The following is a 21,251-nucleotide window of genomic DNA, read 5'->3' on the forward strand; positions in this document are numbered from 1 at the left end:
GCAATCAAAACAATACAGTATTGTCAGAAGGATGGGCAAATAGATCAATGGAACAGAATATAGTACCTAGAAATAGACCACAGCATAATGTTTGATATTTAAAAAAAACAACTTTATTTTTTAGAGCAGTTTTAAGTTCAGAGCACAACTGAGTGGAAGACACAGAGATTTTTTATATATCTCCTACTCCCACACAGGCATAGCCTTTCTATTATCAACATTCTCTATCAGTTATCACCCAACTTCATTGTTTACATTAGGATTCACTCTTGATATTGAATATTCTGCAGATTTGGATTTGTGTGTGTGGGCGTGTGTGATGACATATATACCACTATAATATCATACAGAGTATATTCACTGCCATAGAAATCCCCTGAGTTCTGACTATTCATCTCTCCCTCTTTCCCAGTCCCTGGAAACAACTGATCTTTTTATTGTCTCCATAGTTCTTCCTTTTTCAGAATGTCATCTAGTTTGGAATCACAGTATGTAGCCTTTTCAGATTGGCTTCTTTCACTTAGCAATATGCATTTAACTTTTCTTCCATGTTTTTTTCATGGCTTGATAGCTGATATTTTAAGCACTGAATAATATTCCATTGTCTAGATATGTACCACAATTTATTTATCCATTCACCTAGCGAAGGACATCTTGGATGTTTTCAAGTTTTGGCAATTATGAAATAAACTGCTATGAACATCACGTGTAGGTTTTTGTGTAGAGATATTTTTAACTCCTTAACTCCTATTGGTAAATACCAAGGGGACAATTGCTGGATTGCATGGTAAGAGTATGTTTAGGTTTGTAATAAATGGCCAAAGTCTTCCAAAGTAGCTGTATAATTTTGCATTCCCACCAGCAATGAATGGAAGTTCCTGTGGCTCCACGATTTCATCAGTATTTGGTGTTTTTAGTGTTTTGACTTTTATCATTCTAATAGGTATGGAGTGCTATTTCATTGTTTTAATTTGCATTTCCCTGATGACAAATTATATGGAACATTTTTTCATGTGCTTATTTGTCATTTTTATATCTTGGTAAAGTGTCTCTTAAGGTCTTTGGCTCGTTTTGAAACAGATTGTTTGTTTTCTTATTTTTGAGTTTTAAGAGTTCTTTGTGTATATTAGAAAACAGTCCTTTATCAGATATGTATTTTGCAAGTATTTTCTCCAAGTCTGTGGCATATAATTTCTTTCTCTTGACAGTGTCTCTCATAGACCAGAAATTATTTTTTTCTGAGATGGAGTTTCGCTCTTGTTACCCAGGCTGGAGTGCAATGGCATGATCACGGCTCACTGCAACCTCTGCCTCCTGGGTTCAAGAGATTGTCCTGATTTAGCCTCCCGAGTAGCTGGGATTATTGACTAATTTGTATTTTTAGTAGAGATGGGGTTTCTGCATGTTGGTCAGGCTGGTCTCAAACTCCCGACCTCAGGTGATCCACCTGCATTCGGCCTCCCAAAATGCTGGGATTAGAGGCATGAGCCACCACATCCAGGCTAGACCAGAAATTTTTAATTTTAATGAAGTGTGCTTTTCAATTCTTTCTTTCATAGATCGTGCCTTTGGTGTTGGAAAATGCCAATGCCAAATTCGTAGTCATCCAGATTCTCTCCTTCATTATCTTCTAGGACATTTGTAGTTTTGCTTTGTACCTTTAGGTCTGTGATACATTTTGACTTAATTTTTGTGAAGCATGTGAGGTCTGTGTCTAGATCTATTTTCTTTGCATGTGAATGTCCAGTTTTTCCAGCACCATTTGCTGGAAAGGTTGCCTTTTCACCATTGTATTGCCTTTGCTACTTTGCCAAACATGAGTTGACTCTAAACAATTTTTGGTAACGAGCCAAAAGCAAGTACAAGGAAGATGCACTTAATTATAGCAAATGTCCTAGAGCAACTGGACAACCAAAAGCCAAAAAACTTAAACCTCATAATCCTCATAAAAACCCAAAATGAAGTATAGACAAATTTAAGATGTAAAACACAAAAATTTAGAAATGAAATAGGAGGAAATCTGGGAGATCTATGGCTAGGTTCATAGACATAACACTATAACCATGATCCATGAAAAAGAAATTAATAAATTGGACCTATGCAAATTTTTAAAACTTTGCTATGTGGAAGTTCATGTGAAGAGAATGAATGACAAGCTATAGAGTAAGAAAACCACATCTGATAAAGGGCTAGTATCTAGAACATAAAAAACTATTTGAGCTCAACCATAAAAGAACAAATAATCCAGTTATCAAATGGGCAAAAAACACGAAAAGATACTTTACCCAAAGACACACACATAGAAAATAAACACATGAAAAGATGTTCAACATTAGGCAAATAGAAATTAAAAGCAATATCAGCTATCTCTATACAGCAATTAAAATACCCCAAATATAAAATAATTACAATTCCCCAAATTGGTGATTATACAGTGAAATGGAGTCACTCTTAGATTTCTGGTAGGAGTATAAAATAGTAGAGCCACTTTCAAAACCACTTTGGCAGTTTTTTAAAAAAACTAAACATCAAGTACTATAAGACCCACAAATTGTACTCCTTGGCATTTACTCAGAGAAATGAAAAATTATGTTTACACAAAAACCTTATATTTTTACATATGTTGACAGCAGCATTATTTGTAGTAGTAAAAAACTGCAGTCAGCTCAGCTGTCGTTCAGTAGATCAATGTTTAAACAAAAGATGGTGCACACATACAATGGAATACTACTCAGCAATACAAAGGAATGAACTATTGATACACGCAACAATTTGAACAAATCTGCAGGGAATAAAACTGGATTAAAAAACTCTCAAATACCCAAATGGTATGTTACATGGTTTATGACATCATTTTTATAAGGTTTATGAAATAACAAAGTTTTAGAAACTGAAAGTAGATTAGTGGTTGTCCAGTGTTAGGGACAGGGAGATGGGGAAGGCAGGGAAGTGGATATTTTTGGACCATATCCACCATAGTAGGGATAGCCATATATATTCATATCCGCACCAGGGATATGGATACTCAGACCACACAAAGGATACTTGGAATTTTGGAGCTATTCAGTATCTTGACTGGTGTATAATGAACTTATACAAAATTTTTTAGAACTAAATACACACACATGAGTATAAGTAAAACTGGACAAATCTGGATAAGATTGCTGGTTTGTGTCCATAAGGATATTCAGTTGTGATGTTATACAGTAGTTTTGCAAAATGGTATAACTATGGGAAATTGAATAATGTAAAATGATCTTTCAGAATTATTTTCTAATTGTATGTGAATCTTCAGTTATTTCTGTACAATTGTAAATAAACATAGTATGAAAGATTAACAATGGTTGCTAATAAACTGTTGCCACAAATAAGAAAAAAGAAGGCTGCAGAATGTAGGAACCCCTGAAGGCTGTGGACTTTGGCATCAGCAGTCAGTACGGGCATGATAATCAAAGTCTACGAAGGATCAGACTCTTCCTCAGCAGATACCGGTGCAGGAGGGTGAGCAGCTCAGATCAAGCAGGAAGAGACACCTCAATGAAACCAGGAAGAATTAATGTGTACTCCTTCCCTGGAACTTGCGCAAAGCCTCTCTCCCTACCCTTTCCTAAACTTCAGTCATTGCCAGAATCAAGGGACAGACTAGAGAGAAAGTGAGGGAAGTTCTGAAAGACTATTTTCCAGGAAGTAACTAAACATTAACATGGACACTGTCTGAAATAATGCTACCTGAATATGGTTAAACATAACTGGGTTGGACTAGATAGACAGGAGTAAAACAGTCTAAGTCAATCAGTTTATGTGAACAAGGAGCTTAAGAGAAAACTTGAGTGCATTTTTTTTAAAGTAATGTTAATTTTTTTTTCATATCTGACTCATAGTTTACAAATTTAAATCTTACTGAAATAATTGCATTATATACTGAGTGTATTTGAATATGGAGCTACAGGAGTGATGAGAAACCTGGAAAGTCTTAATAGGTCAGTTTCTGCTCAGCATCTACTTCAGAGCATCCTTGGAAATCTACTCTATCCTTTGGAGAGACCAAGTACTTGAAGATAAGGAGACAAATGGTTGATGTCCAGAAAATTTCCTGCCTGTGAATTCCTGAAGCTCAGTTGAGGACAATGCAAATCCTTCCTCATAAATTAGAATGACAATCTGTGTTCCAAATAACCAGTATAGAACTACCCAGTAGCAGAGCCGTGGCTGGATGAGCAAAGTAGAATTTTGAGCTGCCTTGAGATATGTAACCTAAATACAAAGAGCATTTTCTGGATTGTATAACAAAATTTTCTACTGAGATTTCTTCCTCACTGTCTCAAGGGATCCAGAATCCTTTATCAGCTTCTGCTAAATAATGTAATACAAGCTTTACTCCTTTCTAATATTTTAATCATCAGCTTGAATTTTTAGCTATTAGAAAAAGTGTCTAGTCCAGTTGTTCCTAATTGTTCCCCTTTTTGTTACTATGTGTAATTTTTAGGGCCACACATAACTAAGTGTGCAATAAAGTATCAAATAGCAATTGTTCAATTGCCATTAGGCTTTTAAAAGTCGCTGGGCCTAGTTTTTAAAGCTTCCTTACCACAGTTTTTAGATTCCTTGCATCCTAGAAATCAAGTACTGAAACCACTGTCACACTGGATGATTTTTTTTTAACAATTCCTGAGTCATCTCTTTAGCATGATTAGAATATCATGAGAGCCATTTGCTAAAGTTGTAAGATTTTTAAATAGAAGACATGCTTTATGAGCAGCTATTCACTTATGCATGGCTTGAGCTTCTCAGGAAGTTTTCCTCCTAGTTATCCTTGAAAGTATCATAATATTTTTATTTTATTTTGTTTTAGTATATTGTCATTTATGAAGTAATATTATATAGGTAATATATGAAGTAATACATATATAATATTGTTATATATGATGTAATAATACATATGTTATATATGAAGTAATACATGCTTGATGTGAACAGTATCTGAAAAGTTCTAAAGCCAAGATTATATATTCACAGCAAAGAATCTCAGTTGTTAGAACAATGTACCTAGTGTGTTAGGCCTGCTTTATCTCAGAAAGAGTTAGTAGATTTGAGTCCAGACACTATCTATGTTTCTCATAATTAATTTAATACTGGCAGCCTGTTAAAGTGATAAAAATTCAATGGAATCATCAAAAAGGATAAAATATTCATTATTTTTAGTGAGAGGAGATGTTCACGATTTTCTTTTCTTGACGTAGCCTCTCTTAGTATCTTCCAAAAATGTTCATCATTTTACAGAAAAGTGTTCTTACTGCCAAATGTTTCCAATGAAAAAACAATCATCTGCATTCAAATTATTTTGTACTAAGATACTTTAATAAATTGCTCTATTAAGCAATCATCACTAATTGAGTTAGTGTAGTATTTTGAGGGAAAGAATAAAATGAGAAATGTAAATAAATGCAGATAATTAAAAATGGGCTGGACTTCCAGAGAATTTCCTCTGTATTTAATACATTCTGAAACCCATTCTTATAAAATTCAAATGAATTGCAGAACAAAAGATGAGATGATTAAAGGAGCATTGTGGTAGATTAGTGAGTCAATGAATGGCTATAAGTAGTGGGAACTGGGAAATCTCTCCTCTGAAGCAGAAAAATTGTAAGGAGACTATGGATCGAAGAAGAGAAAATAAAACGGAGTCAAAAAGAAAAGAGAAATTAAGAGAACAGAATGGAGCAATTAAAAAAGAAAGTATAACAAATGTAAAATATTTCCCTTGACAACGCTGTATCTAAAATGAATAAGCTATTAATACTTGATTTCATAAATATAGATGAATAGTAAAACATCGGGTAAATTGTCAGCAAGTATTAAGATATTTGTATGTAGTTTAAACATCTGTATCATTTAATTTTTCACTTTGGCAGCTTAGATATTGGTGTATTCTTCCCTATTTTCCTCATCTGTCTTCATTTAGGTTGGAAATGGATATTCTAAATAATGAATATCCCATAGCACTTATCTGTAACCTAACTAGATTTCATCAGTAACTTTTACAGTTCTCCTGAGATAATGCCATGCTTTCTGATGCTATATTAAAAGTACTTTTTAAATTTGCTAGTTGCAACTGGGTGATGTTTTCTAAAAAGGAAAAGGGATTTTCTATTCATCATAACTGCTGTCTTTTACTGAAAATGAAAAGAAAATATTTTTAGTTGCTGATGAGTGTGTTTGAACTATTGTATTGAGACAACTCACTTAAAGATTTAAATCTCAAATTTGCTAGATAAGACACACTAACAAACAAAAGGGTCTCCCTCTCATCAACAAGAGGAATAAACCTTTCACTTTTTTCTCCTCTGACCCTGGGTATTTTAGTCCAGGTGATTTTTATATATTACTCACGAACCTGATACAACCACATTTGTAGGTAACTGATCTTTTACCATACGGTTTAATTTATTGTTGAATTTAAACTCAACAGTTGCTATGCTTTGTAGCAGAATCTATGGTGGGATACCTCAGCTCATAATACCGTTCATTAATTTCCAAGTACCTTTCAGATTTCATTGCACAGTGTCCTGCTTTCACTATCTAATAAAATATTTTGCTCTTTCATAATTGTTTTAACTTTAATGCTTATTTTGGTATTTCTCCTTTTCTTCTCTCATTTATTTTCATTTCTTAGTTTTCTTTTTTAAGCCTCTGAGCTGTTTTTAAGTCATCATAGATATTATGGGGTACCTCTTTTAAAATGACATGGATTTATGATTTGTTGGACTTATGGTTGTTATCCCTATTCCATAGAATTTTGTTTTCTTCTCAAAGTTAGCACCTTATATTTAAAAAATAAATTATATAATTGTATTTCATGTTGAATTCTGGCATATATATATACTTGTCTTCTTACTTTCCTTTGTGGATAATTTGTTGTTGGCATATAGAAAGACAACTGATTTTTTATGACAATTTCATATATATATGTGTGTGTGTGTGTATACATATATGTGTACATATATGCTTTGGCTATTTCCTTTATTCTTTTAAAAATTATTATTATAAGAACTCTTAACATGAGATTTTTCTGTATTCAATGTTTATGTGTTCAATACAGTATTGTTAACTGTAGGCACAATATTGTAAAACAGACCTCTGGAACATAATCATTTTGCACAGCTGAAACTTTGTACCTCTTGAATATCAACAACCCATCCCCCTCCCTCTAGTCCCTGGCATCCACTGTTCTACCCTCTGCTTACATGTGTTTGACTATTTTATATCCTTCATCTAAGTGGCATCATGAAGTATTTGTCCTTTCTTTTAACTTAGTGTTCTCAAGATTCATCCATGTTGTCACAAATGACAGAATTTCCTTTTTTAAAAGACTGAATAGTATTTCATTGTTTGTATATACAATATTTTCTTTAGCCATCTGTCTATAAGTGGACACTTAGGTTGTTTCCACAGGTTGGCCACCATGAATAATGTTACAATGGACATAGCAGTGTAAATATTTCTTTGAGATCTTCATTTCAATTCTTTTGGATAAATACTCAGACGTAGGATTGCTGGATCATAAGGTCTATTGAAGTCTTTAAACAATTTTTAATCAGGTTGTTTTTTGTTTGCTATTGAATTGAGAAAGTTCTTTATATATTTTGGATATTAACATTTCATCAGATATGCCATTTGCAAATATTTTCTCCCATTCAGTAAGTTGCCTTTTCACTCTGTTAATTGCTTCGTTTGTTATGCAGAAGATTTTTAGTTTGATGTGATCTTGCTTGTCTATTATTGTTTGTTTCCTGTGCTTTTGGTGTCATATGCAAAAAATCATTGCCAAGACCAATGTTGTAAAGCTTTTTTCTAATATTTTCTTTGAGGAGTTTTACTGTTTCAAGTATTTATGTTTAAGTCTTCAATCAATTTGAAGTTTATTTTTGTGTATGATGTAAGAGTCCAATTTCATTATTTTGCATGTTGGATATACGTTTTTTCCAAAACAATTTGTTGAAGAGACTATCCTCTTCCCATTGTGCATTCGAAGCAACTTTGTAGAAGTTCAGTTAATTGTATACGCATGGGTTTATTTTGCAGCTCTCTATTCTGTTGCATAGGCTTATGTGTCTGTCATTATGCCAGCAACACACTGTTTTAATTACTGTGGCTTTACTTATACTTTGTATTTATTTATATGTAACTTTATTTATATTTTGAGATCTGGGAGTATGATGTCTCCAGCTGTATTGTTCTTAAGATTGTTTTGGCTATTTGTGGTTCTTTGTGGTTCCTCATGAATTTTAGAATTTTTTTTTATATTTTTGGAAAAAAATACTGTCAGAATTTTGATAAGAATTGCATTGAATGTATAAATTCCTTTGAATGTCATGGATATTTTAACAATATTGAGTCTTCTAATCCATGGACACAGAATGTCTTTCCAGTTCTTTGTGCCTTCTTTAATTTCATTCATCAATGTTCAATAGTCTTTAATACATAAGTATTTTATTACCTCTTTGGTAAGTTTACTCCTGAATATTCTTTTCCTTTCTCTTCAAAAAAAAAAAAAAAACAAAAAAACAAAAACAAAAAACAGCAGGATACATGTGAAAAAGTGCATGTTTCTTACATAGGTATACTGTGTGCCATGGTGGTTTGCTGCATCTATTGACCCATTCTCTAAGTTCCTCCACTCACCCCTCAACCTCGCAATAGGCCCTGGTGTGTGTTGTTCCCCTCTCTGTGTTCATGTGTTCTCAATGTTCTACTCTCATTTATGAGTGAGAACACACAGTGTTTGGTTTTCTGTTCCTGTGTTAGTTTGCTTGGGATGATGGCTTCCAGCTTTATCCATGTCACTGCAAAGGACATGATCTCACTCCTTTTTAAGTCTGCAGGGTACTCCATGGTGTATATGTACCACATTTTATTTATCCAGTCTATCATCGATGGGCATTTGGGTTGGTTCCATGTCTTTGTTATTGTAAATAGTGCTGCAATAAATATATGTGTGCATGTGTCTTTATAGTAGAATAATTTATATTCCTTTGGCATATACCCAGTAATGGGATTGCTGGGTCAAGTGGTATTTCTGGTTCTAGATCCTTGAGGGATCATCATACTGTCTTCCACAATGATTGAACTAATTTACATTCTAACCAACATTGTAAAGGCATTCCTATTTCTTCACAGCCTTGCCAGCATCTATTATTTCGGGACTTTTTAATAATCACTATTCGGACTGGCATGAAAAGGTGTCTCATTGTGGTTTTGATTTGCATTTCTTTGATCGTCAGTGATGTTGAGCTATTTTTCGTATGTTTGCTGGCTTTATAAATGTCTTTTTTTTTTTGAGAATTGTCTTTCATATGCTTTGCCCACTTTTTGATGGGCTTATTTGTTTTTTTCTTGTAAATATATTTATGTTCCTTGTAAATTCTGGATATTAGATGTTTGTCAGATGGATAGGTTGCAAAAATTTTCTCCCATTCTGTTGGTTGCCTGTTCACTCTGATGATAGTTTCTTTTGCTGTGCAGAAGCTCTTTAGTTTAATTAGATCTCACTTGTCAATTTTGGCTTTTGTTGCAATTGCTTTTGGTATTTTAGTCATAAAGTCTTTGCCCATGCCTATGTCCTGAATGGTATTGCCTAGTTTTCTTCTGGGATTTTTATGGTTTTGGGTTTTACAGTTAAGTCTTTAATCCATCTTGAGTTAATTTTTGTATACAGTGTAAGGACGGGATCCAGTTTCAGTTTTCTGCATATGGCTATCCAGTTTTCCCAGCACCATTTGCTGAATAGGAGATCGTTTCCTCATTGCTTGTTTTTGTCAGCTTTATCAAAGATCAGATGATCGTAGATGTGTGGTGTTATTTCTGAGGTCTCTGTTCTGCTCCATTGGTCTATATGTCTGTTTTGGTACCAGTACCATGCTGTTTTGGTTATTGTAGCCTTCTGGTATAGTCTGAAGTCAGGTAGGATGATGCCTCCAGCTTTGCTCTTATTGCTTAGAACTGTCTTGACTATACAGGGTCTTTTTTGATTCCGTATGAAATTTAAAATGTTTTTTTCTAATCCTGCGAAGGATGTCAATGGCAGTTTCGTGGGAATAGCATTGAATCTATAAATTACAATGGGCAGTATGGCCATTTTCATGATATTGGTTCTTCCTATCCATGAGGATGGAATGTTTTTCCATTTGTTTGTGTTCTCTCTAATTTCCTTGAGCAGTGGTTTGTAGTTCTCCTTGAAGAGGTCCTTCGCATTCCTTGTTAGCTGTATTCCCAGGTATTTTATTTGCTCGGTAGCCATTGTGAATGGGAGTTCATTCATGGTGTGGCTCTCTGCTTGCCTATTGTTGGTGTAAAGAAATGCTTGTGATTTTTGCACATTGATTTTGTATTCTGAGACTTTGTTGAAGTTGCTTATCAGTTCAAGAAATTTTGGGGCTGAGATGATGGGGTTTTCTAAATGTATAATCTGCAGAGACAACCTGACTCCCTCTCTTTCTATTTGAATACCCTTTATTTCTTTCTCTTGCCTGATTACCTTGGCCAGAACTTCCAGTCCTATGTTGAATAGGAATGGTGAGAGAGGGCATACTTGTCTTGTGCCAGTTTTCAAAGGGAATGCTTCCAGCTTCTGCCCATTCAATATGATATTTGCTATGGGTTTGTCATAAACAACTTTTATTATTTTGAGATATGTTCCATCAACACCTAGTTTATTGAGAGTTTTTAACATGAAGGGATGCTGAATTTTATCAAAGGCCTTTTCTGCATCTACTGAGATAATCCTGTGGTTTTTGTCTTTGGTTCTGTTTATATGATGGATTACATTTATTGATTTGCATATGTTGAACCAGCCTTGCATCCCAGGGATGAAGCCGAGTTGATTGTGGTGGATAAGATTTTTGATATGCTGCTGGATTCGGTTTGCCGGTAGTTTATTGAGGATTTTCACATCGATGTTCATCAGGAATATTGGCTTGAGAAGCACTAAACATGGACAGGTAAAACCAGTAACAGCCATTGCAAAAGCACACAAATATATGAAGATCAATGACAATGAAGAAACCGCATCAACTAGTATGCAAAATAACCAAATAGCATTATGATGACAGGATTAAATTTCAACATAACAATACTCACCTTAACTGTAAATGAGCTAAATGCCCCAATTAAAAGACAGAGATGGGCAAATTGGATAAGGACTCAAGACCCATCAGTGTGCTGTATTCAGGAGACCCATCTTATGTGCAAAGACACACACAGGCTCAACATGAAGGGATGGGGGAAAATATACCAAGCACTTGGAAAGCAAAAAACAGCAGGTGTTGCAATCCTCGTCTCTGACAAAACAGACTTTAAACCAACAAAGATCAAAAAAGACAAAGAAAAGTATTACATAATGGTAAAGGGAACAATTCAACAGGAAGAGCTAACTGCTCTCAGTGTATATGCACCCAACACAGGAGCACCCAGATTCATAAAACAAGTTCTTAAGACCCACAAAGAGATTTAGACTCTCACACAATAATAGTGGGAGATTTTAACACCCCACTGTCAGTATTGGACAGACCAATGAGACTGAAAATTAACAAGGATATTCAGGACTTGAATTCAGCTCTGGATTAAGTGGTCCTAGTAAATGTCTACAGAACTCTCTTCCCCAAATCAAGAGAATATACATTTTTCTCAGTGCCATATGGCACTTATTCTAAAACTGAACACATAATTGGAAGTAAAACACTCCTCAGCAAATGCAAAAGAACTGAAATCATAACAAACAGTTTCACAGACCACAGTGCAATCAAATTAGAACTCAGGATTAAGAAACTCACTCAAAATCACAAAATTACATGGAAATTGAACAACCTGCTCCTGAATGACTCCCGGATAAATAATGAAATTAAGGCAAAAATCAAGAAGTTCTTTGAAACCAATGAGAACAAAGAGAAAACGTACCAGAATCTCTGGGACACAGCTAAGGCAGTGTTAAGAGGGAAATTTAAGGCACTAAATGCCCACATTAGAAAGCTAGAAAGATCTCAAATCAACACTTTAAAGTCACAATTAAAAGAGCTACAGAGGCAAGAGCAAGCTAATCCAAAAGCTAGCAGAAGACAAGAAATAACTAAGATCAGAGCAGAATTGAATGAGATAGAGACATGAAAAACCCTCCAAAAAATCAACAAACCCAGGAGATGGTTTTCTGAAAAAATCAAATAAATAGATAGACCACTAGATAGACCAATAAGGAAGAAGAGAGAGAAGACTCTCTCAATAAAAAATGATAAAGGGGATATCACCACTGACCCCGCAGAAATACAAACTACAATCATAGAATACTATAAACACTCTATGCAAATAAACTAGAAAATCTAGAAGAAATGGATAAGCTCCTGGATGCATACACTGTACCAATACTAAAGTAGGAAGTTGAATCCCTGAATAGCCCGATAACAAGTTCTGGAATTGAGGCAGGAATTAATAGCCTACCAACCAAAAAAAGCCCAGGACCAGAAGGATTCACAGCTGAATTCTACCAGAAACACAAAGATAAGCTGGTACCATTCCCTCTGAGACTATTCCAAAAGGAGGGACTCCTCCCTAACTCATTTTATGAAGTCATTATCATCCTGATACCAAAACTGGGAAGAGATGCAACAAGAAAAGAAAACTTCAGGCCAATATTCTAAATATTCTTTGTGATGTTATTGTAAATGGGATTGCTTTCTTCTTTTCCTTTGTGGATAATTTGCTGTTGGTGTATAGAAAGACAACTGATTTTTTATGTTAATTTCATATCTTGCAATTTCACTGAATTCATTTTTTATTTCTGACAGATTTTGTTTGATCCTTAGGGCTTTTACTAACAAGATCGTATCACCTACAAGCAGGGATTGTTGTACTTTTTCCTTTCAAATTTCAAAGCTTTTTTAAAATTTTTTTCTTGCCTAATTGCTGTGATTAGAAGTTTCAGTACTATCCTGAATACAAGTGGTGAGAGTGGTCATCATTTTTTTGTTCCTGCTTCTTTCAACTTTTTATCACTGAGTATGCTGTTAACCGTGGCCTTTTCATATATGGCCTTAATTTCATTAACATAATTTTGTTCTATTCCTAGTTTATTGAGAGGTTTTGCTGTGAAAAATTATTGGATTTTTTTCAAATGCTTTCTTTTTGCACCCATTAAGATGATAATGTGGTTTTCATCCTTCATTATGTTAATGCACTATATCACATTTATTAATTTTCATTTTTTGAATCCTTCTTGTATCCCAAGAATAAATTCCACTGACTCATAGTGTATGATCCTTTTACTATGAAGTTGATTCTGTTTGCTAGTATTTTGTTGAGGTTTTTTCCATTTATGTGCATTAGAAATATTGGTCTGTAGTTCCCTTTCCTTGTAGCATCTTTGTCTATCTTTGGTATCAAGATAATGCTGGCAAACAAAATGTATTTATAATGTTCTTCCCTCTTCAATTTTTTTTTGGGAAGAAATTGAGAAGGGTTGGCATTAATTCTTCTTTAATATTTAAATATTTGTTAGAATTCTTCAGTGAAACTATCTAGTCTCGTTTTTTTTTCACTGTTGAGAAGTTTTTCATTACTGATTCAATCTCCATATATATTGCTAGTATGTCCCAATTTTCTATTTCTTTAGATTTCAGACTTGATTAGTTGTATGTTTCCAGAAATGTATTCTTTTCTTCCAGGTTATTCTATTTTTTGGAATATAATTGTTTATAGTAGTCTCTCATGATCCTTTCTATTTATGTGTCATTAGTTCTAAAGTCACTTTCATTTTTTATTTATATGAATATTTTCTTTTTGGTTTCTGTTTACCTGATAATTTGTCAATTTTGCTTATCTTTACAAATAACCAACTCTGTTTCATCATATATGTCTGTTTTTCTGTTTTCTATGTATTTCTCCTCTGATAATTGTTATTTCTATCCTTTTGCTAATGTGCTTTTTTTCCGTCTGATTCTGTTGAGGTGTAGTTAAGCTGTTTACTTGAATATTTCTTCTTTTTAAAATATAGTCCTTAATTGCTATGAACCTCCCTCTTACTACTGATTTTGTTGCATATTGTAAGTTTTGATATGTTGTGTTTTTATTTTTATTTGTCTCAAGATGTTTTCTGATTTTCCTTTTCACCTCTTTTTTGATTCATTGGTTATTCGAAAGTGTGTTGTTTAATATTTACATATTTGTAAATTTTCCCATTTTCCTTCTTAATGATTTCAAGTTTTCTTGTATTGTAATATGAAAATATACTTGGTAAGATTCAATCTTCTCATATTTGTAAAGATTTGTTTTGTAATCTAACTTGTGATGTATCCTGGAGAACATTTGCTGTATGCTTAATAAGAATGTATGTTCTGCTGTTGTTGGGTTGAATGTTCTATACAAGTCCATTAGGTTTGTTATGTCTGTAGTGGTGTTCAAATCTAATGTTTTCTTATTTATTCTCTATCTATTATTAAAAGTGAGGTATTGAAGTCTCTTACTATTATTGTGGGACTATTTATTTTCCCTTCAGTTCTGTCAATATTCATTTATATATTTAGGTGCTCTGACACTGGGTGTATATATATTTGTAATTCTTATATCTCCATGATGAACTGACCATTATAATTACAATATAATACAATAATGTAATGTCTTTCTTTGTCTCATTTGGAAGTTTTTCACTTAAAGTCTATTTTGCCTACTACAAGCAGAGCCACTCCTGCTTTCTTTTGATTGCCATTTACATAGAATATATTTTTCTATTCCTAAACTTTTAGCCTGTGTCCTTAAATCTAAAGTGAATGAAGACAGCATATATTTGGATTTTTAAAATCCATTTAGCTACATTATGTCTTTTGAATACGGAGGTTAGTCTATTTACATTTAATTATCAATAGGAAAGAACTCAATTTTCCCATTTTATTAGGTGTTTTGTCTCATGATTGTTTTGTCTCTATTTTCCTCTCTTGTTTTTTTCTTTGAGTTTTGTTTATTTATTATATTAATATGCCATGAATCCTTTCTCTTTTTCTTTTCCGTTACTTCCATAGGTATTTTCTCTGTTATTACTATGGGTATTACATAAAGTAACATATTTGCACAAAACCTTAAATCAATTGCAAAAAAAAAATCTACTCTTTTCTCCCCGCTACTTCATGTAATTAGTATCACATTTAACATTTTTTTATTGTGTGTTCATTAACAAATTTTAATATTTATATGTATTTTTAAATACTTTTGTATTTTAACTTTTATACAAAATTAAAAGTTATTTACCCACAGCCATTACAGTATTACAGTATTCTCTATTTTTTATATAGTTAACTTTATCAACAATTTTTTTATATGTTTGTGTATTGCCATTTAGCATCCTTTCTTTTCAACTTGAAGAACTTGTTTATCATTTGTAAGACAGGTCCAGTGGTTATGAAGTCTCTCACTTTTGTTCTTCTGGAGAAGTCTTTCTCTTGCCTTTATATTTGAAAGACCGTTTTGTTGGTATCATATTCTTGGTTGATAATGTATTTTCTTTCAACACTTTGAATATGTCATCACACTCCACTGCGGCCTGCAATATTTCTGTTAAAAAAAATCAGATAGTCTTAAGGACTTTATACAAGAGACTTAAGTCTCTTGTATAAAGCATACCACTTTCCTCTTCCAACTTTTAAAATTCTTTGACTTTCAATAATTTGATTATAATGTATCTCAGTTTGAATTTCTTTGGGTTCATCTTGTTTACTGTCCTTTTAACTTTTTGAATTTGGGTGTCTATTTTCTTTCCCAGACAGGCAAGATTTGACAAGTTTTTGCCATTATTTATTTGAATATGGTTTCTGCCCCTTTCTCGATTCTCCTTTTGTAAATTCGGTAATGTGTATATTAGTTCACTTGACGGTGTCCTATAAGTCCCTTAGGCTTTCTTCACTCTTTTTTGTTCATTTTTTTGTTCTTCTGACTAAATGAATTCTAATAACCTGACCCAGATTTGGCTGATCCTTTATTTTGCTTGATTTTATCCATTGGTGAATTCTTTTATATTAAATTTTTAGTTCAGTTATTATATTCTTCAGCTCTATGATTTCTGTTTGGTACTTTTCTGTATTTACTATTTCTTTGTTGAATTTTTCACTTTGTTTATGCTTTGTTCTCTTGACCTCTGTGAGCATCTTAATGATGGTCATTTTGAATTCTCTGTTTGGTAAGTCAAATATCTTTATTTCATTAGCATCTGTTTCTGGAGATTTATCTTGTTCCTTTGTTTAGAATATATTTCCCCGTTTCTTCATTTTTCTTGATTTTTGTATTGATGCTTAATCATTAGATACAGCAGCCACTTCTCCCCATCTCCACAGACTGAACTTTTATGAAAGAACAACCTCACTAATTAGCCCAGTCAGAGATTTTGGTGACCTCTTTAACTTGTGCTTGTTCAAATTACTGTCTTTGATATCAGTGGCCTCCAGCTCTTTGGAGTACACTGGGTTCTGTTAGCACTACAAGACAGGCAAGACAAAAGCCAGTGACTTTTATTATGAAGGCTGTCCAGCCTTCATAATAATCAGAGTATTGGATATATGATCCAGTCCTTTTCTTCCCTTCCCAGGAAAGAAAATGGAAACTGGGTGTTTTTTCACCTGCTTATTTTGCATTGAGCTGAGGGGTAGGGCTGTGGCATGTGCTAGTATGATAATAGATCAAAACGCAGTCTCTTCTAAGTGGCCCCCTGACATCTAGAGTATGCTGGGTACTGTCAACACTCTGAGACAGACACAACAAAAGCCACTGCCTTGGACATCCCTCAGAATAATTAGGATGTTAGACATATGGTCCAGTCCTTTTCTTATCTCACAAGGAAAAATCTGGAAGCAAAAAGTTTTCTCCTAATCATATGACATTGTACTGAGGATAGAGCTTATGGTGAAAGTGTATCTCAAATAATTATACCAGCTTTGACATGGCTGGTTTCATGCTCACATGAAATGAATGAAACTCTTAACTTCAGAGCGTATTTTCTGTGTACTGTTGTTGAATCAGTGTGCCTGTAGAGAAAAAGAGGGCCTAGGCCTTCCTCTTCTACCACGTTGATAGCATGTAAATATTTATAATATGCTATTTTCTGTACAGAATTGTAGCAGTTAAATTTATAAACCCAGTTAGACAACTTTCTCATTAACAATGCGCTGCATTAAGTCTAAGTTTCTTTCTCTTTTGTGTTTTACCTGGAAGAAGGAAATTCAAAATAATTTTGTATTGTATTACACATTAAGTACTCAATAATGGTTTAATCTTATCTTTCATGTTCAATTAATATTTAGCTGACCGCTCTTTATAAATATTATTTTAACCATTATACATATATATCTTAAAATTACAAATTCTTTTTGATTAACATAATTTCCCCTAGCAAGTAGATAAGTATTTTATCTTACTGTTCTATTAACTACACTTCACTTCCTTTCTTATCTACTACTTTCTGTGATAAATCTGCTAATTTTATACTTAAATAGGTTTTCCTCCTTTTTATGTATTGTTTTATTCCTCTTCCATTTATTTTTTCAAAATTACAGGTAAATGTTTAGTTTTTTAAGGCAATAGCAAATATAGTTATATTTCCTAAGACATTTCAAGAGAATAATTATAAATAATAAATATTCAAATGACAAGTTCTTTTCATGTCATTTTGTTCTCTTAGTTATTATTGCACTTTATTATGATTAAAAAATCATTTTTCCTTTGATATGCAGCAATGTAATTCACCTGCTGTTGTTTGTGGGACGTTTTGCATACAGAACTGTGTTTGTCTTTCAGTGTGTTTCCATTTGCACAATATGGCCTGTTTCTTTATGATGTTAGTCACAGCAGCTCAGGTACAGGCTTTGCTGTAGATCTTGGGCTTTCTATCTCTCTATCCATTTTTAATCATGAATACCTTTTACTAACTCATAGGCACAGTTTCAAAGCCTCAAATCCTTTTTCTATCCATGACAGTACAACAACATCTAGTTCCCCTGTGCCTTTGACTGGTAACTTTGTCACCTCTTATTTGATCTTCTTAAAATTAAAAATAAATTATTATTCTTTTCTTGAAATCTTTCTATATAATATACCTCAACTGTTGTGGAGTTTTAATATTTATTCTTTTTAAGGTGCCATGCAATTCAGTACATAAGATTATTGTGTTCATTTATTTATGGTATTAAAGTCACCATGAATAACCTTCAACTATTTAGAAATAATAAATCTGTGATTTTCTTACTTTTTATTTTTGTATGCATATAATTAGAAGAGCAAATCGCATCCCTCTGAAACCATCTTTTGGAAATTTAACTTCTTTGGTTAATATCACACTCAAAATTTAAACAAGAAAACCAAATTACTGCCTAGATCCTGTTGAATTTGGAGATTATAAATACATTGGTGTTCATGTGAGCCTGGATGCTTTATAATGCTGTGATGTTTTTCTCTGTAAAATAGAGAACAAGCACAAAGTATGTAGCAGAAAATGCTATTAGTAGTTTTTTTAACCCTATTAAATTTCTTTTTCTTACCTATATTGATTTTATTCAAAACTTTAATATGCTCACCTAAAATACATCTCTTTGTAGCTATGTGGGTCTGTATTCCTAGCTCAATCAAATGAAATAAAAGTAGGTATAATATGTAGGACCCTGGGGAAAATATCTCAAAGGAACTGATTATGCTCCTTTGTGCTTCCTGAAATTCAATCATGAGTCTGCAGTTCTAGTAACTAGACCTTTGGGTGTTTTAGTAAGCATATGGGCACTTCTCATGACTTTTCTCCATGGTTTGCTCCAGCAATAAAACCAAGCCTTCAGCTGCTCCATAGTAGGAGTTGAATTCTACATTTAGCATCCTAACTTTTCCAGCTGCTACCTGCGAGACTAACTTGCATTCCACGTGTCTCTGTGAGCCAACAGGGCCCATGATTTGCTAGGCCCTTGGGGTGACAGAGAGCAAAGCTATGGTTTGAAAGAATATGTTGTTTGAATGATCAGGCACGCGTTTCCCACATCTCCCCTTCTCAGCTCAGAGCAGAGCAAGTGGGTAATAAACTACAGCTCCCAGCTTTTCCTGGAGGAGAGAAGGAATTGGATTACACATATAGCACCCCTATGTTTCTGGCTGTAACTTGTGAAAATGTTTTCTATCTTGCCTATCCTGGAGCATTGAGGGAACAAGGTATACTCAGGTCTCCAGAGGACTACTAAGAACAAAACATCAGTTTTGATGAGCACAGTGGTTTGAGAGGCACTTAGAATCTCTCACTGAGCTATTTGGTGGGGATCACCTTCTATCTGAAGCCAGTCTGTGAAGACTGGATAGTGTCTGATATGTCTAATCTGTAGGATCCAACACAGAGAGTCAAAGAAAATGAATAAATAGAGAAATATTTTCCGAATAAAAGAATAAAGTAAAACTCTAGAAACTGGCTCTAATGGCATAGTTATGTTATTTATTGAACATAGAATCCAAAATAATGACCATAATGATGTTAACTGAGGCCAACAGAAGAAAGCATGAACAAAGTGAGAATGTCATCAAAAAGACAGAAAGTATGGAAAAGTACCAAAGAGAAATTATAAATGTGAAGAATACAGCAAATAAGCTGAAAAATTCAATACAAGGTTTCAACAGCAGAGATGATCAAGCAGAATAAAAGATCAGTTAATTCAAAGACAGGTTATTGAAAATCGTCCAGTCAGAGATGCAAAAAGTAGAAAGAATGAAAAAGAATGAAGTTTAAAGGAGTTATGGGACATCATCAATCAGACCAATGTATGCATTGTGAAATTTGTAGAACAGAGAAAAAGGGGAAGAACGTATATTCAAAGAAATAATTACTAAAAACTTCTCAAACCTAGGAAAAGAAATAGACATCCAGATCCAGGAAGTCCAAAGGACATCAAATAAGATGAATCTGTAGAGACCCATATTGAGACCCATGATAGCAGCTGTCTTAGATCATGAAGTGGCCTTGAGGTGTGATATATTCACAATAGCCATGGAGTCACAATATCACCCTGCACTATCTACTTCCAGACTTCTTTTACTTGAGAGACAAATATTTAAATATTATTTAAAACAGATCCTAACTGACAGATGGTGAAAAGGAAAGTATGCTTAAGTTCCTTGACTTTCCATTTTCTTTTGAGTTAATTTTTATACCATGAATTCATAATTGATGTTACTGTGTTTTAAATCTACACTTTCAACTACTAATTCTCACATAAGTAAAAAATACAAATGCTTTTAAAATTATCAATTTGATTCTTTCTATTCTCAGTAAGAATATTTATTTTGGTTCCTGTACAGTTTTTTATGGACATAATAGTAATAAGTCTAATAAGAATAATAATAGCTAAAATTTATGTAGCACCCATATTGTATAAGGCAGACTAGGAGATGATAGCTAATAGCTAATGATAATATCTCAGCCCTAACCGTTCTAAATGGTACATTATATCAGCCATTATTTAGCAAGATTGTTTTAGGTAGACTTAAGTAGACCTCAGTTTAATTTCTGTGCTATTTATAAGCTGTATGACCTTGAACAAGTTACTTAATTTCTTTAAGCGTTAATTTTAAAATGAGGTTAATTACACTTATTTCTCAAGATTATTGTAACAGTTAAATAGGGCCACACTTCTAAAGCATTTAAAACAACACCTGACACACATTATGTGCGCTCAACAAATAATGGTTATTGTGATTATTGCCAAAACCTGCCAATTCTGCCAATCATTTTACACACAATTCTTCTTCTTTGATCATGATCCCTCTTTCAATTTCTACCTGAACTATTTAGTTGCTCCAACCAGGGTGTAATCTTGAATATCATATGGAATGTAATAATTTCTTATATTTTTATTAATATTAATGTTTAGGTATTTTATTTTCGTTTAAACTTTCATTTATCTATTATGTCCCATCTGTATTTTAAACTCCTTGTACAACACCTTTGAATATTATACTACTTTATAGTTCTCTTAATAATTGAACAAAGAATGCTATCCACAGAATAAACCCCTAAAATATGCTCGGACAAAAATATCTGGACTACTTAAATCTACTAGTGTGATTCCTTATGGCACAGTTTCTTCACTCAGGTCCTGAACATTAGCTCTTTCATTGTTTTGAAGTTTCTTTTTACCCTGAAGTTAAATTTTTTATGATTATTCTCCAGGTTTTCTTTGATAGTATGTTTTCCACAGATTCAT

The sequence above is a fragment of the Pongo pygmaeus genome, chromosome 11, assembly GCF_028885625.2.
Source record: "Pongo pygmaeus isolate AG05252 chromosome 11, NHGRI_mPonPyg2-v2.0_pri, whole genome shotgun sequence".
Classification (NCBI taxonomy): Eukaryota; Metazoa; Chordata; class Mammalia; order Primates; family Hominidae; genus Pongo; species Pongo pygmaeus.